A 23,833-nucleotide genomic window follows, 5' to 3' on the forward strand; every position below is an offset into this window, starting at 1 on the left:
ATGACTTCATTTGGATAAGAAGTTGCAATTGCACCATCCCAAGAATAATAACGAATTCCGGACTTGAGTTTTCAATTTTTGGGCATGGTAACTCACGGGTTTGGGAGTTTTAAGCAAGGGACTCACTATTTGGTCTAAGGTATTTAACCAAAACCTTTACTTAAGTTGATTACATGATTTTACATGAAGTATATAATTGTATTCAAAACTAATCATAAACTCACTGGCTTCTGGATAATTCAAAACCGCATCGAGTCCAGAAATTTAACACCCCTTGGACCGAGGGCCAACTTTTGGCATTGACTTCGACTAAAATATAATTTTACGAGATGAGTCGAATCACCAATGGCATATAACAAACTCCGGTAATTCATATAGATCAGAGCATTCGAGCGAGATTGAACATGGTAAGGTCGTTCTCGAGTAACAAGCTAGTTTGGACATGAGGTATACGGTCAAGACCTCTCTATAACGGCATCCGCATATTACAGCATCTCTCTATAACAGCTGTTGACACCCAATTTTGTCCCTCTCCTATTTAATTTACTCGGATTTCTAAATTTACTGACGAGCTGAATACCTTATTTTTCACAATATTTTATTGCTACTACTATTAATATCACTACTTTTATTTTCAACACTATAAGTATTACTTTATCACAAGTTTTAAATGGTTCATCATCGTTTCATTTTCGGGTTTGGAATCGTTAAATTAATTACAACACTTTATAAAATCCTTACTTTACTACATATTAATTACTATTCGTCTTCACTTAATATATTTTTGTATTAGTTATTAAATTAGAAGCCAAAAATAATCAAAGTAGAGGAGGAAAGACCAGCATTTTTCAGCCCAATTAAAATACCCAACAGACCAGCCCAATCCCCATTACCCGTGACCCGACCCGGTCCACTATAATCCCTAAATCCCTAATCCTTTCCCTTTCTTTCCTTTTTCTCCTTCATTCGTTTCTTTTCCCCTTTCCGCTGCTCATCTCCCTCGTCTCTCTCTTCCTCCTCTCCCTTCTCTCCTCCCTCACCTCTCACGCCTCTGCCACCTTCCACTTCCCTTTGTCCCCCACGCCATACGTTCCCTGCCATCTCCGTTCGCCTCTGCCCCCCACGCTTCACGTTCTCTGTCACCCCAGCATCGCCATCCCTGCCACCTCCACTCACTACTGTCTCCTCACGCTCCCTGCCACCTCCACTCATCACTGTCCCCCCACGCTTGTCCCCCACTCCTAAACTCTATCATACGCTCCTCTCTTTTCTTAAACCAAACGAAGCCCTATAAATTGGGTGAATTGTTCTGTTAAAAAGGGGAATCCGGGATCAGAAGAGGATTTTGGAACCCAGAAAATCCCTTACAAAACATCAATTTTGATCAATGATATTGCCACATATTGCTCTATTTTTTTTACTTTCGAACCCGAAGCCTTAATTACTTTAATCGTTTTTCGAGTTCGAGTAGATTCGACGACATCGACGCCTCAGTTCATTGCGCACAAAACAGGTGAACTTCGACACACTTATTGTTTTAGTCTTTAGTTGTTTTTTGTTTTAGTTGAAATCTTCGCCTATTCTGCTCTATTTTTTGGTGGCAGTTATGTAGTTTGCTTATCGTCATGTTATTTATTTGATGTTTGAGAGCTGTTAGGATAGGTCAATAACTGCTAAAATGAGTTTTGAAAGATGTATACTGTAGTTTGGATGTTTAAATTGAACTTTCAGGATTTAGAATCTATTTAAGGTAGAATATACATAGGATATACATTGGTTTATCAAGGTAAGAAGAAATATACATTCGATATACATCTGATATACACACCGGGGTGTGTATATCCTAGGTATATTATGTATGTGATTAAAACAGATCAGCGCTGAAACATCTCCATAATTGTCTTTTAGCTGTAAGTTTAAGTTTTCTGTTTTCGCTAATATGAAGCAGTGGCAGTGAGTGTTGATTATTTGTTCTTCTGTGATTTAGAGTTTGCTGCTGCATATGTTTGTGCCAATCAAGTCCTGAGATTGTATTAAATCACTGAAAGTTTAATTCAGTCCCGTCTGTTATGTTTAAATGCCCATCGAAGTGTTAGTTGATATAGTGACCTGAGCATGAGGTTAAGGTATCAGTTTGCAGTTTGATTCGGTCTGTCCAATAATGTATTGGATCTACGTTGGTATGCAGTGTTTGTTTCTTACTCCCCACTGGTCGTTTATGTGATTAGTTTGACTAGTTGTTATGCCAATATAGATTCTTTGTTTCATTAGTTGAAGAGTTGTATTACACCTAGCCTGATTCAGTTTCAATGAAAAAAATACACCTCACATGACTTGGTTGTTGAAACTAGTCTAAGCTGAAATGGCATGTCAAGATTCTCTCTTTTCCAGTCAGCTGCTGCTGGTAGGCTTTAAAACAAGTAGTGAAAATGACTCTAAATTCTAAGTCTTTAAATTTCAGACTGATCTGTTGCTGCTTGATAAATTCATTGTTATGGCTTATTGTTTTGGTTGCTGAGTCCTAAAGGGAGGGCAAAGTTAACAGAGAGGCAAAACTTGAATCTTAAAACCATTAAAACTGAATCATCTGATCGTTAGGATCCCTTGAAGCCTCTATCCTTCAAAAGCAAGACTGATTTCCCGTCCTGTGCCATACCTTTTAGTTTATAGTATGTGCAAGTCTTGAATCTTCTTAGGGACTTCTCGGTATCATTTTGAACCTGGCTAAAGCCTGATGTTGTGTTTATATCGTGCCTGAATAATTAAACCTGTTTTCTGATAATCCTGTGCTTGGTTGGTTTTTTTTTAAGGTCCTATATTGAGTGTTTGGTTTTACTTGATAAGGAAACTAAGTCTTTACTAATTCCTCCCCTGCTGTGATACTTCTAGACCATTGGCAGTTTTTGGATACAGCATAATGATTATGATGTTTCTTCTTGTTATTTATGACTGTTTTAATGTGTTTGGGTTGCTAACTACCAGTTTCCATAGCTTTCAGATTTAGGTCAGATAACCTTCCTGCTCCCTAGATTCTGCCTTCCTTTCTTTGTTTTGTTTTTATCAGATCTCATTTTGCCAGATAATGCGTGGATCATTGTTTTTCTTTCTTTTGCCCTCCTACTTAATTTAGAGTTATTAGGTGAAACATTGAATCCTTTAGGATAGTTGGTTGATGGTGTGCTGAATATGATAACCTTCTTATAGATTACTTTATAATCCATTTGGGAATTATATCTTAAGTAGGTTCAATAAGTTAAAATCCATGCACTATTGAGACTAAATATCCTGCTAAATTCAGTCTGCTGAGAATAACTATGTATCGGTCCAGATTTGCCTAAATATTGCATATTTTGTTTTGTTCAAATTCGTATATGATGGTACATCGCAAGCATGCTGGATCCAGTTGCATATATTGACGTATATTTTCAGCACATCTTAGTTAATACGTATAGGGATCTGGCTTTTAAAGAAAAAGGACATCGAATCTTAAAACGTTGCAAATGTTTGTTGCTGTCATGTTTAGGAACTGTTTGCTTATATACTATAAGTTGGCTGTAATAGAACCGTGTATATGAATGTATGTGCGAAGTATATTTGAATGTACACAAGATACACATTATCAACTGAAATGTCGTGAGTTTATATTTTATGAATTTAACGTTATTCATTGATCATATACTAATCTTTTTTTTTCATTTTTATGCATGACATCTCGCATACGAGTCCAAGCGACTCGTCGTCTTCTCCCGCATTTGGTGTTGGGCTAAAAAGCCCCAACGTGAACTACTCTCTATCAGTCCCAGCAGCAGCATAATTCCAGCAGTCACAAAGTGGGCTGAGCCCATTTAAACCATTTTAATCCCCTATTTTATTTCTTATTTTGTGCATTTAATTGGTAATTGTATGACTGATATTTTACTTGTTTATTTGCTTAGATTAAATGAACCTTAGCAGATTTAGTAGTTTAGTAATGGGTAGTTTAGTTCCACAAATTACATTCCCTTCTATTTATATTTTAAACTATTTATAGTATCTATAACATTTATTTGAGTAATTGATTTTCAACATAGCATGATTACGTCTTTTGGCTAAGGGATTAATAATTTGTGCTTACCATTTTAGAAATTTAAAACATCACAAATCTTACACTAACGTTAGCTTATTTTAAGGATTAAAAAGACAAACTAATTCAACGAATAACTCTTTCATTTTAATTCCTTTCCAATGCTCGAAATACATATTTGTTTGAAACAACTTTAGCACAATATATACATATTAAACTATTAGTCTTCATATGAAACTTTTAAGATTTATTTAACATTAATCTTCCAATAACCCTTTTAATTTGTGAGTCGGCATAATTCAATTTTCTTCAAATATATATAAAACATTACATGTCCCGCTTTCTTTTAGTTTATTTTTGACTAAAACTCTTTTATGCAACTATTACCTTTCCACAAGTATTATACTTTCGTTTAAAACTTAACAACATTTATGAGTCGTATTTTAAAATAACATTAGAAGTATTCTTTTATACACATTATTATCTTCTACAAATCCTATCTTAAATAACATTCTTATCTGTAATTTTAGCTATATTTACAAAACTACTTTCTTTTTCTATAATACTATATTTATACTTAGCCTAATTAAATTTTAGTCCGGTCGGTTAACCATTGTTAATGGGTCTTAAAGGGTGCCTAATACTTTCCCTTTAGACTAATTGAACCCTTATCTAGAATCTTACGTTTCGCAGACCTTAAACAGAGTTAACTTTAAACATAACTTTAATAAACTTTAGGTGTCCTAATTCACCATAAATAATTAGGTGGCGACTCCTTAAAAACAACAAAAACAGGAATCTCCAATACGTCATACTTCTAATTTAACCTCCGGGGTTAAAAATGGGGTGTGACAGCTTGGCGACTCTGCTGGGGAATACTTAGGTTCTAACCATAACAGACTTAGTTTAAATAGGCTTTGTGTGCTTATTTGAAATTACTTTATCATTTGTTAACTGTTTTTACATGCTATTAATTGTTTGCTTGATATAAACTGTTTGTTTGATATAAACTGTTTATGTGTTACTGCTTTGATAAAACTGTCATTCCGTTCATATTTCCTCCACTTCTGGAAAACTCACACATATTCACACACTTAAAACGGCTTCGCGGTTCGCGCCCGTTCACTACTAAATTACCCCTTTAGTTGGATTGATCTTGTGGATTTAGTCGATCAGCGGTGCAGTCGACGGCCACAGACTTTCCACTCTCAAGTTGTCCGCTTGGGGGAACCTTGTGTCGTAAGAAGCCAACTCTTAGTCAGCCTAAGATAGAGCTAAACCAACACATTTTATTAAGATCATACATTTCATGACCTAGGAGGTTTAATACCCTTGGTGTATTAAATCCATTAGATGACTTAATCCAAACGTCCTAGCGGGTTCACGACCCCGAGTGACACCAATCATACTTTATATGCATGTTTGAAGGATAACTGTGCCTAAATATTGACTACTTGCTCTAATTAATTAAACTTTAGGAGAGAGGAAATGACTAACGTTTTTATGACAGGTATGTATTTGCATCGAAGTACAACAACAAATGACGAAGATCAAGGGTATCACAAATGGAGCTAGAAGTTAGACATAGAAATTTTATTAGGAAACACTTTATGTTGTATCCATTTGACATATAATAAATATTACATTATTTTGACTTTGTTTTTTTGAGAAATAGAACCAGTTTAATTAAGCAAAGCAACAGGATGACATATTATGACACACTTTACCCTTCAAACCACGTTAGGCCCACCTCTGGCACAAAGAGGTCACATGCATATTAGGACGCGTTGTTATATGATCATTTACATTTGTTTGACAACTTGGTGACTCTACTTGATAAATTATTTGCTACATGCCTTACTTGACTTTACGTGATCATGACTTTACCTAGATATGTTCGTGAGACTAACATCGTTTATACTGTATGTTTCTTTTATCTTATTCCCAAAGAAAGAGAGTTGATTCGTGTTGACACTCAATGGCCGACCATCCTTACATCACAAGGTCAAAGACATCATCGTTACCTCAACGCAGCTGGGTTGTTCAAGGAAAGGCAAATATTACCGCACCTATTTTGACTGGTCCGGAAAACATCATGGTTTCTAATGATCCCCCTGAGACTTCTGAACATAACACTACTATCCAACGGGATGAACATATCGTCCGCCTAACTCAAGAAATTGAGGGTCTACGCAGAGAACTGAATCAGGTTAAAAACATGACCAACTCATCTGTTACACTCCAAAGTTCGCCTCCTGAACCTAGGAACGTCGCATCAAACCCGCCTCATTTTCCATCACTTGAGCCTTTAGTTCCTGAACATTTTCCTCCACAAAACAATGCACCTACCAACAACAACTCACCACCAATCAACCCCGCAAATCCATCATCCGTATATACTCCTCCACAAAATCAACCACCCACCTATACTACCTATGCTACTCCTAATCCACCACCCGTCAACCCACCAAATCAATCATTAGGTCATACTCCATACATTCCTTTACCCATCAACACTAACCCACCACCTACAATTACTCCTCTAAACCCACCAAATCAACCATCTATAAACACCAATTATAATAAACCACCTCTTGTCCAAAACACCCCCGTCGTCCAAACTTATCCAACCCAGCATATGCACGGGGCACACTTGGTCACCCCAAATGCACAATATGTTCCTCCGGTATATGCCACAGAAACACAAGCCTTTACCAACCCAGTAACGGTCAGGTTCCAACCCAAGGTAGATCAGTACGAAGAAATAGAAAAGGATGCAAAGGCAGGGGCAGATAACATATTGCTAAAAGAGATCCACAGTCTCAAAGAAGCAATGAGAAACCTTCAAGTCGCTAGGGGAACTAAGAGTGTGGAATACGAAGATCTTTGTGTTCAACCTGACGTCGATTTACCCGTAGGCTACAAACCGCCGAAATTTGAAACATTCAATGGAACAGGCGACCCTCATACACACTTAAGGGCTTATTGTGACAAACTGGTTGGAGTAGGTAGAGACCAGAACATAAGAATGAAACTCTTCATAAGAAGTTTATCTGGCGAAGCACTTACTTGGTATACACAACAGGATGTCCGTAAATGGCGTGGTTGGAGTGACATGGCGCAAGACTTTATGGACAGGTTCAGTTTTAACACCGATATCACGCCGGATTGAGTCTACATGACTAAGTTAACCAGGAAGTCAACTGAGACGTTCCGCGAATATGCGTTACGTTGGAGGTCAGAAGCGGCCAGGGTTCAACCTCCGATGAATGATAGGGAAATGACTGCTACCTTCATTGAATGCCAGGCTGGCATATTTTATGAGAAAATGATAGGTATGATGGGACAAAAATTCACAGAAGTTGTTCGAATGGGAGAAGCCTTAGAAGAGGGAATCAAATCGGGGAAAATTCAGGATCTTATTGCTTTACAAGCAATAAACAAAGTTATCCAATCTGGTTCTATCAACGGGATTAAAAAGAAGAAGGAAGATGTCGCTGCAGTCATGAAGGTCCAGGGGCATGAGTCGAGCCAAACCATTCCATACTTTAACCACCCACAACAACCTTTCTACCCTTACCACTACCCCGAACCCTACCAAGCTCCACTATCTCCTTACCCTGTCTACAACGCCCAAGCAAACTACTACCAACCCCGAGCGCCTCCACGTCAAAACCCACGTCCGTATCAACCAAACCAAGCTCCAACTTATCAAAATCGACCACATACTATACCTAGAGCCCGTCCAAATCCTGACACCAAAAACACCCGTAATTACACTCAGATCGCTGAACCCTTGGCTCAATTGTTCGAAAGAATGAAAGCAGCAGGCATAATACAACCGATTGAAGGAAAAATTCCCGAACCTATTCCAAAATGGTTTGATGGTTCCAAACGCTGTGCATACCACTCTGGAGTTGTTGGGCACGCCACTGAAGATTGCTATGGACTTAAAAACAAAATCGAAGACCTGATTAAGGAAGGAGTAATCCAGCTCGCTGAAGCTAAGCCCAATATGGTCAACAATCCTTTGCCTGCTCACGGAGGTGCCAAGATTTGAAGGAGTCCAGTGCGGAAAGGGACATGTCATCAACTTTTGTCGTTCCCGTGAACAATCCCAAGACAAACACACATGAAGATTACTGCTACAACCACTCACAACATCGAGACACCTATCACACGAAGTGCAGAACCAGGAGAGACTCTGAAGAACTGGACTTGTACTCCGTCCCTGATTCGCCAGGAGTCTTGGTGGACTGAACATGTAGTGAACTTTTATTTTTAAAAGCTTGAATCATGCTCAAAACTTTTGTTTGCTTTGCTTCATCTTTTGGAGGCTTAATCGTGAAAACTATGAATGCATTTCTGATTTTCCTTAATCATCTATTATTGTTATCAAATCTGTCAACTCTACGATTGTGACATGAAATGTACGAACAGACAAACATACATCCCGAGAGAGTAGCAAAGAAACTAGGGGACAAGACAAGATTCCACTCGAAAGAAATTGAAATAGCCGCTAGGTGTGACATAAGCCTGAAAGCTGGCAATCCAAGAAGAAATCAAAGTACGACATTAGGTTAGACAACCTAGTTTGCAACCTTTCCTTCAACAACCATACGAACTACGCTGACCTGATTCCCTTGTGGAGATACGTAGGCAGCCCACATAGGGTTCGGTTGCTTTATAACAAAAGTCCAAAATATCTTATCCATACGAACTACGCTTGACCTGATTCCTCGGTGGATACGTAGGCAGCCCACGTAAGGACTCGGTCATACTAGGTTAGAATTTTTCCCATTTTCTTGCGTACGAACTACGCTTGACCTGATTCCTTGGTGGATACGTAGGCGGCCCACATAGGGTTCGATTGCTTTGCAACAAAAAAATCCAAAAAATATCTTATGCGTACGAACTACGTTCTGACCTGATTCTCATGGTGAGATACGTAGGCAGCCCACATAGGGTTCGGTTGCATTATGACAGAAAATTCAAAAATCCTTATGTAAGGAGAACTACACATAGCCTGATTCCCTCGGTGGGATTCGTAGACTATTAACATACAAGTCAATCATATTTAGATAGAAATCCTACAAACCTTTTACCATTTATATAACAGAACTACGCTGACCTGATTCCCTTGGTGGGATACGTAGGCAATCCATATCGGGTTCGGTCCCTTTATCAGAAAATTTCATATACATTACGAACTACGTTCCGACCTGATTCCCGTGGTGGGATACGTAGGCAGCCCACATAAGGTTCGGTTGTGCTATAACAGAAAATCCAAAAAAACTCCTTACACAAAGAAAACCACACAGGGCTTGATTCCCTCAGCGGGATTTATAGACTATTAATATACGGATCCGTCACACCTAGATAAAATCCAACAAACCTTTTACCATTTATATAGCAGAACTACGCCGACCTGATTCCCTTGGTGGGATACGTAGGCAATCCACATCGGGTTCGGTCCCTTTATTAGAAAACTTCAGACCATTTTTGTTATGAGTACGAACTACGTTCTGACCTAATTCCTTGGCAGGATACGTAGGCAACCTATATAAGGTTCGGTCATACCACAACATAAATTTAGCACACCCTTCTGAACCCAAAACTGGGGCATATTTTGAAAAGATATAGACGAAAGAACGGTTCGACATCGACAAGATTAAGGCTATCAGACAGGAAGTATTGCAGACCAATTGCTTTAGAAATGTCACAATCTGAAGTTGGCAGAATATTTTACAACTTACATACATAAATTTACATATATATCTTTCCTTACGTACATACATTTACATATACATATTTCACAACTTATCTACATATAGTTACATTTCCTTATACATATTCTTATATACCTACCTTTCAAATGAAATACTTTCTTTCAATCATTTTCACTACTGTTCATCTACCGAGGCTTAAACAGAGGCCACAAGATCCAAACAAACAGGATGAATGGAGCGCCAACAAAGTCAAGCTGCGAGTCAACACGAATCAACTTCCCCCTCCCAAACTAAGAATTTTTCTTTGAGTGCAGGAACTTAAAATCGCGAGATCAACAGTCAAGTCTATCAATCAGGGCCATTGTGGCCTCGCCTCAAAAGCCATACGACTTTACTTCCAACCTTATCTTTTAATTTATTTTTATCAAAATAATTTTATAACTTTATAAACCTGTTTTTGTAGGTTGACGAGATTGAAGGCGAATTAAATCAGGATTACGTATCCTAAATTTGGCCTGTCACGATACCACCATCATCATGAGCCAGACGGATATTCTACCGCTTTACTCCATACTTTATCAATTATTTTATCATATACTTTACCAGCTTTAACCATTTTATTCTGAACTTTGCAGGAATCATTGTTAAGTTTTCAAAGACAGCTGAAGGCATCTCCCAAGACCGCTTGAGGCATCAATGTCATACACCGAGGATAACTATACGTTTTAGGCTTATCCGCCTTTAATAGGAACATCATTTTTTCAAAAGCATCGCATCGCATATGCACTACTGATTTCAAATGCCCGACAAAGGGACAACATCATTGTTCGCAAACGCACAGCATTTAGGCTCGTCCGCCTTTAATAGGACACTCTAGGATTGTCCGCCTTTAATAGGACGCTTTAGGCTCGTCCGCCTTTAATAGGACATTTTAGGCTCGTCCGCCTTTAATAGGACACTTTAGGCTCGTCCGCCTTTAATAGGACACTTGGGTTCGACCACCCTAAAATAGGACATTTTAGGCTCGTCCGCCTTTAATAGGATATCATTTCTTTAAATGCCTCACACGGCATATGCATCATGTCCTCGAAAACAACCGGAGACATACTTGGGTTCTTCCACCCTAAAATAGGACATATCGAGTTCTTCCACCCTAAAATAGGATATCGGGTTCTTCCACCCTAAAATAGGATACTTGGGTTCTTCCACCCTAAAATAGGACATATTGGGTTCGTCCACCCTAAAATAGGACATATCGGGTTCTTCCACCCTAAAATAGGATACTTGGGTGCGTCCACCCTAAAATAGGACATATTGGGTTCTTCCACCCTAAAATAGGATACTCGGGTTAGTCCACCCTAAAATAGGACATATTGGGTCATTCTACCCTAAAATAAGAATTCACATATTTATCTTGAATTTTACAGGATTGGCGTCGAGTCTTTGAAGACAACCGGGGGCATCATTCGGATATACAGTCTCATATGCATAAGCCAGACGGCTACACTATGACACTACTCTCTACCTTATCATTCGCTTTACCAATTCTAATGATTTTACAGGAATTATCATTAAGTCTCTGAAGACAACCGGAGACAACATTTGGTTGTACGACCTCATTAGCATATCATTGAGTCCCGAAGACAACCGGAGACATCACATGGCTACACAACCTCACCCGCATAAGCCAAACGGCTACATCATTTATCATCAAATCCCCGAAGACAACCGGAGACATATCATCGAGTCCCCGAAGACAACCGGAGACATCGCATGGCCACACAGCCTCACCTGCATAAGCCAAACGGCTACACACTTATTTTACTCCTCACTTCATTTCTTTATTTCATCATCTACTTTTCCTACTTTCACAATTTTACCTTGAAATTCGCACACATCAACAAGTCCCGGAAGACAGCCGGAGGCCTTATCACTATCATCTTCAACTGCAACTAGAGACCTTATCACATCCTCGGCATACACATCACACATTCATTCAAGTCCCTGCTGACAACCAGAGACAGCATTGGCCACACGGCTTCATCTTCATTCCCGCACTCATATTTACTATCCTTTATAATTTTACAATTTCAACTTTATTACTAATTTTGACATGAATTTCAGTTTTGGCAGAAAGTACAACCTGCAGAGACGCAACACAACGTGGAACTTTATCTTACGCAGTGAACTGGGGAAAATTTGCTGAAGAGGATTACCAAACTCACAAGCAAAGGTCACGGATCTACTCTCGAACTCAATTCCGCATATGTCCACCAACATGTGATACGTAGGATAAATTCTCCTTTCACATCCTCCGCTAAAACTCTACTGAATCTACTCTTTTCACAATCTCATATTCCTTTCTACATCCCCAGTGCCTCCATAACTCAACACTGGGGCATCTTTGAAGAATTCACATCGTGCCTAGTAGAGTCCTACTTAAAAGTGTGTTGCGCGCCACATTTATAATTAGGAGGCTATAAGCATATGTTCTATTCTCGAACGTTCTCGTCACCTGTCTACAACCCCCCGCTAGATTATGAATCCACAAAAACTTTCGAACTAGACATGGCCTTAGTGCAACCCTAGATATGTAGACAACTCAAAACTAAGATTCAGCCATAATTTTCCACAATTCCTTCGGACCTCATCATATTTTCCATCAATTTTCCTAAACCGTACTTTCTTACAAACTCATATTCGTCGGTCCAAACAAAATTGGCTACCACGTCAACTTTTTCGCCCGAAGATTCTTACATCACCTCCGGTCGAAGAGGGGCATCTGTTGACACCCAATTTTGTCCCTCTCCTATTTAATTTACACGGGTTTCTAAATTTACTGACGAGCTGAATACCTTATTTTTCACAATATTTTATTGCTACTACTATTAATATCACTACTTTTATTTTCAACACTATAAGTATTACTTTATCACAAGTTTTAAATGGTTCGTCGTCGTTTCATTTTCGGGTTTGGAATCGTTAAATTAATTACAACACTTTATAAAATCCTTACTTTACTACATATTAATTACTATTCGTCTTCACTTAATATATTTTTGTATTAGTTATTAAATTAGAAGCCAAAAATAATCAAAGTAGAGGAGGAAAGACCAGCATTTTTCAGCCCAATTAAAATACCCAACAGACCAGCCCAATCCCCATTACCCGTGACCCGACCCGGTCCACTATAATCCCTAAATCCCTAATCCTTTCCCTTTCTTTCCTTTTTCTCCTTCATTCGTTTCTTTTCCCCTTTCCGCCGCTCATCTCCCTCGTCTCTCTCTTCCTCCTCTCCCTTCTCTCCTCCCTCACCTCTCACGCCTCTGCCACCTTCCACTTCCCTTTGTCCCCCACGCCATACATTCCCTGCCATCTCCGTTCGCCTCTGCCCCCCACGCTTCACGTTCTCTGTCACCCCAGCATCGCCATCCCTGCCACCTCCACTCACTACTGTCTCATCACGCTCCCTGCCACCTCCACTCATCACTGTCCCCCCACGCTTGTCCCCCACTCCTAAACTCTATCATACGCTACTCTCTTTTCTTAAACCAAACGAAGCCCTATAAATTGGGTGAATTGTTCTGTTAAAAAGGGGAATCCGGGATCAGAAGAGGATTTTGGAACCCAGAAAATCCCTTACAAAACATCAATTTTGATCAATGATATAGCCACATATTGCTCTATTTTTTTTTACTTTCGAACCTGAAGCCTTAATTACTTTAATCGTTTTTCGAGTTCGAGTAGATTCGACGACATCGACGCCTCAGTTCATTGCGCACAAAACAGGTGAACTTCGACACACTTATTGTTTTAGTCTTTAGTTTTTTTTTGTTTTAGTTGAAATCTTCGCCTATTCTGCTCTATTTTTTGGTGGCAGTTATGTAGTTTGCTTATCGTCATGTTATTTATTTGATGTTTGAGAGCTGTTAGGATAGGTCAATAACTGCTAAAATGAGTTTTGAAAGATGTATACTGTAGTTTGGATGTTTAAATTGAACTTTCAGGATTTAGAATCTATTTAAGGTAGAATATACATAGGATATACATTGGTTTATCAAGGTAAGAAGAAATATACATTCGATATACATCTGATATACACACCGGGGTGTGTATATCCTAGGTATATTATGTATGTGATTAAAACAGATCAGCGCTGAAACATCTCCATAATTGTCTTTTAGCTGTAAGTTTAAGTTTTCTGTTTTCGCTAATATGAAGCAGTGGCAGTGAGTGTTGATTATTTGTTCTTCTGTGATTTAGAGTTTGCTGCTGCATATGTTTGTGCCAATCAAGTCCTGAGATTGTATTAAATCACTGAAAGTTTAATTCAGTCCCGTCTGTTATGTTTAAATGCCCATCGAAGTGTTAGTTGATATAGTGACCTGAGCATGAGGTTAAGGTATCAGTTTGCAGTTTGATTCGGTCTGTCCAATAATGTATTGGATCTACGTTGGTATGCAGTGTTTGTTTCTTACTCCCCACTGGTCGTTTATGTGATTAGTTTGACTAGTTGTTATGCCAATATAGATTCTTTGTTTCATTAGTTGAAGAGTTGTATTACACCTAGCCTGATTCAGTTTCAATGAAAAAAATACACCTCACATGACTTGGTTGTTGAAACTAGTCTAAGCTGAAATGGCATGTCAAGATTCTCTCTTTTCCAGTCAGCTGCTGCTGGTAGGCTTTAAAACAAGTAGTGAAAATGACTCTAAATTCTAAGTCTTTAAATTTCAGACTGATCTGTTGCTGCTTGATAAATTCATTGTTATGGCTTATTGTTTTGGTTGCTGAGTCCTAAAGGGAGGGCAAAGTTAACAGAGAGGCAAAACTTGAATCTTAAAACCATTAAAACTGAATCATCTGATCGTTAGGATCCCTTGAAGCCTCTATCCTTCAAAAGCAAGACTGATTTCCCGTCCTGTGCCATACCTTTTAGTTTATAGTATGTGCAAGTCTTGAATCTTCTTAGGGACTTCTCGGTATCATTTTGAACCTGGCTAAAGCCTGATGTTGTGTTTATATCGTGCCTGAATAATTAAACCTGTTTTCTGATAATCCTGTGCTTGGTTGGTTTTTTTTTAAGGTCCTATATTGAGTGTTTGGTTTTACTTGATAAGGAAACTAAGTCTTTACTAATTCCTCCCCTGCTGTGATACTTCTAGACCATTGGCAGTTTTTGGATACAGCATAATGATTATGATGTTTCTTCTTGTTATTTATGACTGTTTTAATGTGTTTGGGTTGCTAACTACCAGTTTCCATAGCTTTCAGATTTAGGTCAGATAACCTTCCTGCTCCCTAGATTCTGCCTTCCTTTCTTTGTTTTGTTTTTATCAGATCTCATTTTGCCAGATAATGCGTGGATCATTGTTTTTCTTTCTTTTGCCCTCCTACTTAATTTAGAGTTATTAGGTGAAACATTGAATCCTTTAGGATAGTTGGTTGATGGTGTGCTGAATATGATAACCTTCTTATAGATTACTTTATAATCCATTTGGGAATTATATCTTAAGTAGGTTCAATAAGTTAAAATCCATGCACTATTGAGACTAAATATCCTGCTAAATTCAGTCTGCTGAGAATAACTATGTATCGGTCCAGATTTGCCTAAATATTGCATATTTTGTTTTGTTCAAATTCGTATATGATGGTACATCGCAAGCATGCTGGATCCAGTTGCATATATTGACGTATATTTTCAGCACATCTTAGTTAATACGTATAGGGATCTGGCTTTTAAAGAAAAAGGACATCGAATCTTAAAACGTTGCAAATGTTTGTTGCTGTCATGTTTAGGAACTGTTTGCTTATATACTATAAGTTGGCTGTAATAGAATCGTGTATATGAATGTATGTGCGAAGTATATTTGAATGTACACAAGATACACATTATCAACTGAAATGTCGTGAGTTTATATTTTATGAATTTAACGTTATTCATTGATCATATACTAATCTTTTTTTTTTCATTTTTATGCATGACATCTCGCATACGAGTCCAAGCGACTCGTCGTCTTCTCCCGCATTTGGTGTTGGGCTAAAAAGGCCCAACGTGAACTACTCTCTATCAGTCCCAGCAGCAGCATAATTCCAGCAGTCACAAAGTGGGCTGAGCCCATTTAAACCATTTTAATCCCCTATTTTATTTCTTATTTGTGCATTTAATTGGTAATTGTATGACTGATATTTTACTTGTTTATTTGCTTAGATTAAATGAACCTTAGCAGATTTAGTAGTTTAGTAATGGGTAGTTTAGTTCCACAAATTACATTCCCTTCTATTTATATTTTAAACTATTTATAGTATCTATAACATTTATTTGAGTAATTGATTTTCAACATAGCATGATTACGTCTTTTGGCTAAGGGATTAATAATTTGTGCTTACCATTTTAGAAATTTAAAACATCACAAATCTTACACTAACGTTAGCTTATTTTAAGGATTAAAAAGACAAACTAATTCAACGAATAACTCTTTCATTTTAATTCCTTTCCAATACTCGAAATACATATTTGTTTGAAACAACTTTAGCACAATATATACATATTAAACTATTAGTCTTCATATGAAACTTTTAAGATTTATTTAACATTAATCTTCCAATAACCCTTTTAATTTGTGAGTCGGCATAATTCAATTTTCTTCAAATATATATAAAACATTACATGTCCCGCTTTCTTTTAGTTTATTTTTGACTAAAACTCTTTTATGCAACTATTACCTTTCCACAAGTATTATACTTTCGTTTAAAACTTAACAACATTTATGAGTCGTATTTTAAAATAACATTAGAAGTATTCTTTTATACACATTATTATCTTCTACAAATCCTATCTTAAATAACATTCTTATCTGTAATTTTAGCTATATTTACAAAACTACTTTCTTTTTCTATAATACTATATTTATACTTAGCCTAATTAAATTTTAGTCCGGTCGGTTAACCATTGTTAATGGGTCTTAAAGGGTGCCTAATACTTTCCCTTTAGACTAATTGAACCCTTATCTAGAATCTTACGTTTCGCAGACCTTAAACAGAGTTAACTTTAAACATAACTTTAATAAACTTTAGGTGTCCTAATTCACCATAAATAATTAGGTGGCGACTCCTTAAAAACAACAAAAACAGGAATCTCCAATACGTCATACTTCTAATTTAACCTCCGGGGTTAAAAATGGGGTGTGACAACAGCTAAGTTTTTTCGGAACCGATTTTTTATGTTATATTTTACTTCTCTATAACAGCAACAACCAACTTTATAATAGTACGCTCTTTATAAAATTACCCCCCATATAACAGCTATATTTTCTTTTTATGGTAATTTAATAATCAACTATCTTTATAAAAATGAAATATCTATGATTACCGATAATAAGTGTAGAGATTTTGACCAAATATTTGATAATTTAATACACTATTACAACAACAAAAATGTTATATATATATATATATATATATATATATATATATATATATATCATTAGACGATTTTTGTTCGTTATACAAAGTGTGATTAAGCTTAGAATTTAACAATTAAAAATGAAAATAAGATTTTACGCATCTTTTTTGCATATAACAGCGAAATATTATTTAAATGTCAATGCTGTTATTCGTGTATAATAGTCATTCTCTATAATAGCTGAAAAATTTCGGACCCGACTATGTTGTTATAGAGAGATTTGACTGTATATCTTCAGTTTGACCTTCTAAAAGTTTTTTTTTTTTTCATAGAGTATAAACGTGCAACCTGGATAAAGACTATATGAAGGGTGACTATGTATATAAGGGAATGAGAGTATAAATTACATATGCATAATTTATATATCAGCACAGTAGTACAGTACATATAGTATAGATGCATTCATTTGCATATCATGACAACATAATAGAATTAATTGTTGATGGTCGGCGTCCCAGATATTATGTCGAATAAGATTGAGTCACTGACTCCCAGAGTTGCGTGTAGATCGATGATCCCTCATGAATTAATCACTAAGTGGTCAATCCCTGAATAGTGTACACAGTGCACAAGTAACAGAATACAGTATAAAATTGCATTGGATTGTCATATGATTGAATTCAATGCATATCTACCTATATGGTTAGCATCACAGATTCAATTATGTGTTATCAGTACAAATACTTGTATGTTTTCATATTCAATGTACTAATCATTGCATTAGTTTGTATATGCATAAGTCCTAACTTTGGAAACCTAGACTTGTTGAGAGACTCAGGGCTTTTGGATTATTGGTTCGCGTATCAAGACATTCTGGTTCACGAAACATTTCCAACATGCTTCGCGTGTTCACTTCCTTGTTTGAGTGATCTAGCATGCTATACATGTCTGCCCCAGTAGCTCCTCTTTTACTCCCTTGGTGACTCGAACCCACAACCTTAAGGTTGGAGGTGGAGGGTGCTTACCATCTGAGCAACCCCCTCTGGTCATATCAAACGTTTTGTATCAAATGTCTATTTTGAGCAATTCATTTAGTTTAACATATTTAGGTGAAGTTATTTACAGATTCAGTAATGGAATCAGCTTTATGCATGATCAATAGATGAAGAAGTGAAAGAGAGAGGTTGAAGAGAAGAGAGCATGTAGCTGTTACAGTAGAGAGAGAAAGAATATTTCATTGTGTGTAAAATTACATTGGGAACATATATTTATAGTTAGCTTAACTAACTAACTAATTAATTAATACATAACGACTAAACTACACTTCTTGTATTATTACTTTCTTCAACACTCCTCAAGCTAGGAGCCATGAAAATGTTGGGCAATCATAGCTTGCTCATGCTGAACTCTGTCCAGACCCTTTCCGCTGGTTGTTCAGTTGTGTGAATGTACTCAGTCTTGATCAGTCCTTGTTGAATTTTTTCCCTTATGAAGTGACAGTCAATTTCAATATGTTTTGTCCTCTTATGGAATACTGGATTGGCTGTTATTTGAATTGCAGCTTTGCTGTCGCTATGAATGCTAACTGGAAACTGTATTTGTACTCCTAAGTCTTTGATCAACTCTGTCAATCAAGTTAATTCAGACACAGTAGTTGCAATGCTTTTGTACTCAGCTTCTGCTGAACTTCTTGAAATTGTAGTCTGCTTCTTGGACTTCCAGGAAACTAGTGAATCACCTAGTTTTATTAGAAAACATGTTACTGATTTTCTAGTAAATGAGCATGCTGCCCAGTCTGCATCACAATATGCAGTGACTGTGTCTTTTCTGTTGCTAGATAACAATACTCCTTCCCCTGGTTGTGTTTTAATGTACCTTACAATTCTCAAGGCTGCTTCCATGTGAGAACTCTTAGGTTGTTATAGAGACTGACTCGAATTTTTCACACTATATGCTATGGCAGGCCTTGTTACAGTTAGATATAGCAACTTCCCTATCAATCTCTGATATGCACCTTGATCTTTTAATAGTTCATCTTCTGAGTGTTCATGTTTTTCATTCTGCTGATTGTCTATATTCTTTATATGTTGATAATATTCTCAGGTGATTAGCTTGATATTAGCATCCATGGGAGTGGTAGCAGGTTTAGCTGCACTTAATCTAGATTCTGAGATTATTTCTGATGCATACTTTCTCTTATGCAATAGAATTCCCTTTTCTGACCTTGCAAACTTAATACCAAAGAAGTATTTCAATTCTCCTAAATCTTTCATCTTGAATGCTTCATGTAGTGATCCTTTTGTCTCAATTATTGACTCTAAATTATCCCCAGTGAGTAGCATATCATCAACATAAACTAGTATGGCTATAAAACCTTTTCCAGTTTTCTTAGTATATAGAGAGTGATCATATTGACTTTGAACAAACTTGAATTTGAGATAAGCTTCTACAAGTTTTGCATTCCATTGTCTTGGAGCCTGTTTTAATCCATACAAGGATTTAGTGTGTTACACCCCGTAGTTCTGTTCGTTGAAATTTGTAGGTGTTGGCTGTTTTAAGTATGGACATTGGAGTTACCTCCAAGGATATATGAGATTAGATGCACTTATCTTATGTTTATGAGGGTTTAAGTTCATATAAGAAGTTACAGAAGGATTGGAGGGCAAGTGAACCAAGGAAATTAAGTTTGTTGGATTTTAGAGAAAGTATGAGGGGCAATTTTGGCCCTACTTGGAGAAAGAATATCTTTTAGTATATGAGGAGTTTTAAGGTAAAGCAAGAGCCTAAATTGAAGTTCAGGAAGTTTACTTTCCAACGCAACAAACCGTTCGTCGATACGGCGTCGGACTAGATAACTATGGACGTTACAAGTTAGGCAGGCGGAGTAGGGGATTGCCCTGCACGAACGAGCAGTGTTGTGCGCTGCTACAGTGCTCAAACACGCAGACCATTTTTTTAGTCAGTGCCAGCCGACTCTAATCCACTATATAAGGCTTAAAACCCCCAGTTTTCTCCATAATAATTTCCTAAAATATTGTAGAAAGATCAGCAAACATATGAGAACTTATATACACCAAAAAAGTAAGGATTTTGAATAATTTCAAGTGACGGAATATTGATCGAGGTCCGGGTAACGTATAGCCGTGATTATAGTTTTGTCTTGCATTGGAGTTGGCTTGATTTCAAAGTAAATATTGAAGATCTTCCTATTCTAGTAAAGGTAAGGTATGAATCTCTCTTTATTAACATTGATTTAAGAATATTTACTAGAATAAGAGTTTAGTTTGTTATGTTGGTATTGTTGGCTTATGGATTGAGGTTGAAGAAAGTGTTCGATGGAATTGTACATATTTGTCATGTAGGATCTTAATGATATTGTTATTGATGTTGTTGGTATTATTGAGAGTTGTTTTGGTATTTGGAGGAAGAAAAGAATATAGGGGAGATGCTACCCAAATTTTCGAAACCCAAATTAGTCTTCCATAACTAGTACGAATAAGTTGATGGGAAAGTATGATTAAAGATGCATTTCTCATTATATAGGTTCAGGTGAAGGGCAAGTATCGGAGTAAGGGATTCTTTAAGTGGTGGCTTAGCGAATAAGGTATGTAAGCTGTTTGTTTCTCTCTTTCCTTGCCACGAATCCAACTAGAGCATGAACATGAACGTTCCATAATAAAAGCACTCCATTCCTATGTCACGTATCTCAAATCGTAATGTCTTAGTTATTTGATTGATTCTTGACATATTATCATATTTATCATCGTTAAGTTATTTCTTTGGATTCGATACGAATTCCATAATTTATTCGGAGGTCACCGACCTTATGTCACTCCGACTGAGTAGTGGCTTTTATTGGGCTCTCATACATGCTATTTACATTATGTATATGTACATATGATATTTATGAATAGGGTCGTATGTTCCTCGGCACTAACATATGATATTTATGGATCGAGTCGTACGTTCCTCGGCACTAACATATAATATATTTATAGATCGGATCGTACGTTCCTCGGCACTAACATATGATATTTATGGATCGGGCCGTACATTCCTTGGCACTAACATATAATATATTTATGGATGGGGTCGTACGCTCCTCGGCACTAACATGTGATATATATGGATCGAGTCGTACGTTCCTCAGCACTAACATTTATGGATTGGGTTGCACGTTCCGCAACACCAGCACTTATATATATATATATGTGTGTGTGTGTGTGTGTGTCTGTGTGTGTGCGCGCGCGCACGCTTAATTGTATATGATTTTTAAGATTCATGCATTACATAGTGTACGTTCTCATATGACAAGTTACCTCTACTCTCTTTATATTTCGGTCCTACCTTACACACTCAGTACTTTTACTCATACTGAGGTCCCCTTGCACGGGGCGCTGCATTTTATGTTGTAAGCTCTGACAGAGTTATTGGAGAGCAACCGCAGTAGGACTCCCAGATTCGGCGATGTCAGCAATTGCCACTACTCCAGACTAGCTATCTTTGGGTACTTTTCTGCTAGTGTAATACATGTTCATATGTACACTCTTAGAGGCTCATAGACATTATGGGTTATGTAAATTCTATGTATGGTCATGTTGGCCTTGTTTTGGTCTGTGATACTTTTCTGCTAGCCTTGTCGGCTTTACGATACTCGGGATGTTATAGCGACCTTGTCGGTTCGCATATGTATATATGTGGTGGATTATCGGATATTTCTATGTTAGGCCTTTTCTGCGTGCAGGTATTCCTTGAGTTTCGGCTTATAATGTTCAAAGTAACTATTAAGTCAGGTGGTTCCCAGCCTACGGGTCGGAGCCCATCATACTCCTCGTCGAGGCGTGACATAGTGAGTCTGCATACTTGTTTGTTATCCCCCTGACTCTTAAATCCTTGTGGTAACTCCATGTATATCTCATCATGTAAGTCTCCTTGAAGAAAGGCATTATACACATCGATTTGGTGTATATGCCATTCCCTAGCAGCTGCAATGGCAATCACTGTTCTTACAATCACCATTTTTACAATTGGGCTGAAGGGTTCTTGATAATATATCCCTTCTTGTTGATTGTATCCTTTTGCCACCAACCTTGCTTTAAACCTTTCTATATCACCATTAGCTTTATACTTGATTTTGAAGATCCATTTACAGCTAATAGGCATTTTTCCTTCTGGGAGAGAAACTATGTTCCATGTCTTGTTTTCCTCAAGTGCATCTACTTCTGCTTGCATGGCTTCAACCCACCTTGGGTCTTTTATTGCTTCTGCATAAATAGATGGTTCAGTAATAGTTTACATAGCTGAAGTAAATGCTTGATAGTTAGCAGATAACTGATCATAAGAAATGTAGTTAGATAATGTATAAGGAATGTTATTATGAATATTCAAAGACATAAACTCCTTCATCCAACATGGTGGATGTTTTCCTCTAGTGGATCTTCTGCTTGGTTGAGTTCTTGGATGTGGTTGTTGTTGTTGTGCTGCATTTGGAGCCTCAGCTTGTGCTCGTTCTACATTTGGAGCCTCAGTTTGTTCTATATCTGGAATGACATCTGGTTGTTGATTGTTATTCACTTGCTATATAGCTTTTTCTGTATGTGAGTTTTTTGTGTCACCTGCATAATTTTGTGAAACCTGTACTGAACTTGAATCATGATTAGTAGTTAACTGCATATCTGTGAAAGTATCCTCAACCATTAGTATGGATGCAGGAAACAATGTAGTGGATCCAGTGTTAAGAGTAGTAAAAGGAAATATCTCCTCCTTAAATACTACATCCTTGTGTACAAAGCAACATTTGGTATTGACATCATATAGTATGTATCCCTTTTGAGTTTCAGAATATCCCATGTGAATAGCTTCTCTACTTCCAGACTGCAACTTGTTAGTCTGATTTAGTACTTTTGCAAAGCATAAACACCCTAGTACTCTCAGATGTATGAGTGAAAGTTTTCTTTTGTTTAACTTCTCATTGGGAGATAGGTTACTGATTACAGTAGATGGAAGTCTATTCATGATATATACAACTGCTTGAACACATTTTCCCCAAAATTTTATTGGAATTTGTGCTTGAAGTCTTATTGCTCTGGTAAGTTCAAGAATGTGTCTATGCTTTCTTTCAGCCACTCCATTTTGTTGTGGAATATAAGGGCAGGATTTTTTATGAATAATTTATAAGTTTGTGAATAATGAGCAACATATGGAATTAACAAACTCTGTCCCATTGTCAATTCTTATCATTTTAACATTAATATCATACTGATTTTTAATAAGAGATAGAAAATTCTTGACATGTAATTATAAATCTGATTTCATTCTTAATAAGCAGACCCAAGTAAATCTAGAGAAATCATCCACAATAGTTAAGAAAGAATTAAAACCATCAAATATAGCAGTTTTATAAGGTCCCCACATATCCATATGTACAAGCTCAAAAGGTCTTGAACTAATAGTTGTACTTTTAGGAAATGGCAACGTAGTTTGCCTTGCACAAGGACATACAGTGCAATTATTTATCAGAGTATTAATACTAGAGAATTTTGAAGGAATCAGTTTATGTAAAGTACTGGCAGGACTCTGTCCCATTCTCTTATGCCACAGACTAATATCAGCATTAGTAGCAAGATCACTTGTAGT

The sequence above is a fragment of the Lycium barbarum genome, chromosome 2, assembly GCF_019175385.1.
Source record: "Lycium barbarum isolate Lr01 chromosome 2, ASM1917538v2, whole genome shotgun sequence".
NCBI classification, from domain to species: domain Eukaryota; kingdom Viridiplantae; phylum Streptophyta; class Magnoliopsida; order Solanales; family Solanaceae; genus Lycium; species Lycium barbarum.